This window comes from Mandrillus leucophaeus, unplaced genomic scaffold, assembly GCF_000951045.1.
Source record: "Mandrillus leucophaeus isolate KB7577 unplaced genomic scaffold, Mleu.le_1.0 Scaffold5379, whole genome shotgun sequence".
In the NCBI taxonomy this organism is placed as follows: Eukaryota; Metazoa; Chordata; class Mammalia; order Primates; family Cercopithecidae; genus Mandrillus; species Mandrillus leucophaeus.
Window position 1 is genome coordinate 1 of NW_012105785.1, and position 4,919 is coordinate 4,919.

The 4,919-nt window shown below is 36.6% G+C and overlaps 1 pseudogene; it reads right to left on the reverse strand.

The window, feature by feature from the left end:
- Nucleotides 1–2,032: 2,032 nt before the first annotated feature.
- Nucleotides 2,033–2,861, reverse strand: LOC105551896 (annotated as a pseudogene).
- Nucleotides 2,862–4,919: the final 2,058 nt, after the last annotated feature.

A 4,919-nucleotide genomic window follows, 5' to 3' on the forward strand; every position in this document is an offset into this window, starting at 1 on the left:
GGGCAACTGAAGTAAAATCATGTGAATAAACTCTTAGACACAGTGCAGATCATTTAGTCATTCCTTAATACAAAATTAATATATTTACTTATTGATACTATTAATGTTCTTCAATATTATCAATATTTCTATTATTTTTTTATTTAATAATGTGTTCAGAACTACCAGCTTTTGATTTCTGTTTTTGGTATTTTCCTCCCCTCTCTCACTTCACTGACTTCCTGTAATTACCTGCCTATTTGAACGTGAATCTCAAATAGCCCTTTATATATTGTTTTTGAGAATCCTATTATAATTATTAAAAACAATTCCACGAAGTCACCAAGGTATTAATCCCAGCATCCATTAGCTCTTCTTCCTGATCCCCTCCCTCCTGCCACCCTTGACCCTCTGACAGGCCCCAGTGCTTGTTATTCCCCTCCCTGTGTCCTTGTCTTCTCATCATTCAGCTCCCACTTATAAATAAGAACATGCAGTGTTTGGTTTTCTATTCCTGTGTTAGTTTGCTGAGGATAATGGCTTCCAGCTCCATCCATGTCCCTGCAAAGGACATGATCTCATTCCTTTTTATGGCTGTGTAGTAACCATGGTGTATATGTACCACATTTTCTTTATCTGGTCTATCACTGATGGGCATTTTGCTGGATTCCATGTGTTTACTATTGTGAATAGTGCTGCAATGAACATACGCGTGCATATAGCTTTATGATAAAATGATTTATATTCCTTTGGGTATATACCCCGTAATGGAGTTGCTGGGTTAACTGATATTTCTGCCTCTAGGTCTTTGAGGAATCGCCACACTGTTTTCCACAATGGCTGAACTAATTTATACTCCTACCATCAGTGTAAAACTGTTCTTTTTTCTCCACAATCTCGCCAGCATATGTTGTTTTAATAATAGCCATTCTGACTGATGTGAGATGGTATCTCATCGTGATATTGATTTGCATTTCTCTATTGATCTAATGTTGTTTCTATTGATCTAATGTTGTTTCTATTGAATTGTTTGAGTTCCTTATGTATTTCGGGTATTAGCCCCTTATAATATTAATCATTTACAACTATTTTCTCCCAGTCTATGGCTTTCTTTTTACTCTGTTGTTTCCTTTGCTGTACAGAAGCGTTTTTAGTTTGAGGCAATCTCACTTTTCCATTTTCACTTTTGTTTCTCATGCTTTTGGAGTCCTGTGGGGGGAAAAGTTTCGGTGTCCCGTTGCACTGCATGGTGACCACTGTTAACAATGAATGTATATTGCAAACCTGCTGAAAGAATAGATTTTTAGGTCAGGAGCAGTGGCTCATGCCTGTAATCCTAGCACATTGAGAGACTGAAACAAGAGAATTTCTTGAACCCAGGAGTTTAAGACCAACCTGGGCAACATAGGGAAACCTTGTCTCTACAAAAATACAAAAATCAGCTGGGTGTGGTGGTGTGCTCCTGCAGTAGTACTAGCTACTTGGGAGTCGGAGGCAGCAGGATCTCTTGAACCCAGGAGGTCGAGGCTGCAATGAGCCATGACTGCACCACTGCATTCCAGCCTAGGTGATGGAATGAGACCCTGTCTCAAAAAAAAAAAATAGTTTTTTTAACATTTTCACCACAAAAAAATAAGTTGGTAAGGTGATCGATATGTTAATTAGCTTTATTAAACTTTCTGCAATGTATACATAGGTAAAAGTCATATTATACTCTATAAATTGACAGAATTATTATTTGTCAAATACAAATAAATTTCAAAAGATAAAAATAAGTAAAAATGAACAAATAATAAGATTAAATAGGAATAAGAAAAGTCCATTTGATATAGCATATGAATTGACCAGGCTTCATTTTTATGTTATCTTTGAATACGAAGATATAAATAAGAAAATGACTGATTTGCATATCAACTTTGGTGACAGGATTTTTTTTGGTCTACTGTCTGTTTCTCAAAATATTTGGCTCTTAGAGTTAAATGCACATCATAAATCCCTCTATTTCAATGCACATGCTTTCATTGTTTTGTATTTTCATTGGAAACAGAAAATGTCATATTCTTCTTTTTCCAAGGACTCTCCAGAAGGCTCGAATAATGTATTTGTTTCTTAAACTGTAAAAGAGAGGGTTGAACATTGGAGTTAGGATGATGTAGAAGATGCAGACCACACCGTCCTGCTCAGGGGAGCGGTAGGACTTTGGCAGAAAGTACCTGATAATCATGGCCCCATAGAATAAAGACACCATGGTCATGTGAGAAGAGCAAGTAGCCTAGGTTTTTCTGAGCCCCAGCCTTGAGTCTGTCAACAGTACAATGGATAATATGCTTCCATGGGAGGCCATAATAGCTGAGATGGGTGGGAGGAGAAAAATAACACCACTGACAAAAAGACCTTTTTCATACCAGGCAGTGTGAGCCCAGACTAGTTTCAGTAGGGTTGTGATCTCACAAAAAAGTGATAGATTTCTCTGGCGACACAGAAAGAGGGAGGCACAGTATAGACTACATGGGTCAAGGCAATGAGCAGTGCTCTCAGCCAAGATGCAAGCAGCATGAGGACACAGATGGTCAGATACTTGAGGATGGAGTAGCACAAAGGTGAGGATAGAATAGCACAGTGGATAACAGATGGCCACAAAGCAGTTGTAAGCCATGACGGCCAGCAGCAGGCCCTCCACTGCCACCAAGGTGGTGAACAGGAATAGCTGAATGCCACACTCAATGGCGGACGGAGATATGATGGTCCCCAGACAGAAAGTCAAGGGCCATTTTGGGGACAAATGTGGACATATACAGGGGGTCCATGAGGGACAATGGGCTGAGCAGAAAATACATGGGGTGGTGGACGAGTGGGTCATTCCAAATGAGGATGTTGTGATGTCAATGGGACCAACAGGAGTGCTAGTATGGTGAGGGAGAAGGGAATCCAGGCAGCCCGTGTGCTGTGAAACTGGTGCAAGAAGACAAAATCACCCACTGTTGTCTGGTTGTTCTGCCATGCCATTCTCTTGCTCCTTCTTTGTAACTTTGGAGACAGTTTTAAAATGCATTACGTTCATAATGTATAGATAATTCCACCAAATTAAATCACACACTACGTTCCAACATCTTAAATCCATGGTTTCTTTTTTTTTCTGTTTCTCATCTTTTAGTTTTACTAAAAACTAAAAGTTTTGCATATTTATAAAATGGAAATATATTTGCCTTGCATCAGAGTTTACTAAAGATCTTAAGAGGCCATTAGGATATGACAGTTGTCTCATTGAAAGAGAGGTATAATGACTGTTTATGTTTAACATATTCTTTTAAAACATTTTCTTTAATAAAGTCCTAGAAACTGAAATCCTCCCACAATTACAGTAGACATCCTCTTTAGTGAATAGTCTTTAAACCTAGAGAAATGCATTAATTAATTAAATACATTCAGTAGTAGCTGGATAAATTGTTTACTCAGTTTATCAATAAATTATATGGGCAAGTATGGGAAAAGAGAAAAATCCCAAGTCAGAATGAAGACACAGCTGCCATTAATTAAATATCTTATCAAGTTACCTCTAGAGTTCTGGTGTGTTTCAAAATGTAAAAAAAAAAAAGTTCTCAAGAAGACATTTTAAATTAGAAGAAATCACTTAAGTGCTATTCTTGAAGTTTCTTTTTTAAATTTGTGATTTAATTAATTCAGTCAAACAAATAAACTCAATGAGGAAGGAAGAATGTGGAACTGACAATGTAAGTTGTTACATAAATGGCCTCATATGGCTTCAAACTGAGTCTCTAAATTGAGAAGATCTTAATGTGTGACAATTAGGTGCATGGTAGAGAAGAAACTACACAATGAAAATTTATTTCTATTTCTTGACCAAATTTGAATGATTGTCCTTATTTGTGGCAGCCCAGTAGAAAGATTCCAAGGGTTTCTTTCCCTTCTTTGTTTTTCTTTTCTTCTAGGTTTTCTTACAAAATTAACTTAAAGTAACTCCTGAGGTTGTATATTGGGTAGTAGAAAGCAGACTTTCATAACGTTGTTTGGAAGGGCAATTATATGATGAATGCAAAATGCTGGGATTTTGCATTTCATAATGACAACTATGAAACACTTCCAATATAAATCAGAGATGACACAAATAAATGGAAAAATATTCCATGCTTATACATAGGAAGAATTAATATTGTTTAAATGGCCATACTGTACAAAGCAATTTACAGATTCAATGCTATTTCTATCAAACTACCAATGTCATTTTTCACAGAATTAGAAAAAACTAATCTAATGACCAAACTAACCGAATGACCAAAACTAACCGAATGGCCATATCAATCTCAAGCCAAAAGAAAAGAGCTGGAGGAATCACACTATCAGATTTCAAACTGTACTACAAGGCTACAGTAACCAAAACAGCATGGTACTGGTACAAAAACAGACTTATAGACCAATGGGACAGGTTAGAAAACCCTGATACAAAGCTGCACACCTATAACCAACTGATCTGACAAAGTCGACAATAACAACCAATGGGAAAAGGATTTTCTATTCAATACAGACCTTGGGATAACTGGCTAGGCATATGCAGAGGATTGAAACTGGATTTCTTTATTTCACCATATACAAAAATCAACTCAAGATGGATTAAAGACTTAAATGTAAAACTTAAAGATAAAAAAACTCTGAAAGAATACCTAGGGAAATACCATTCTGGACATAGGCCTTGGCAAAAGTTTCATAATGAAGACTCCAAAAGCAATTGCAACAAAAATAAATATTGACCAGTGGGACCTAATTTAACTAAAGGTCATCTAACAGCAAAAGAAACTATAAACAGAATAAACAGACAAGGCAGAGAATGGGAAAAAATTTGCAAACCATGTGTCCGACAAAGGTTTAATATCCAGAATCTATAAGGAACTTAAACAAATCAACAAGCAAAAAAAAAAAAAAAA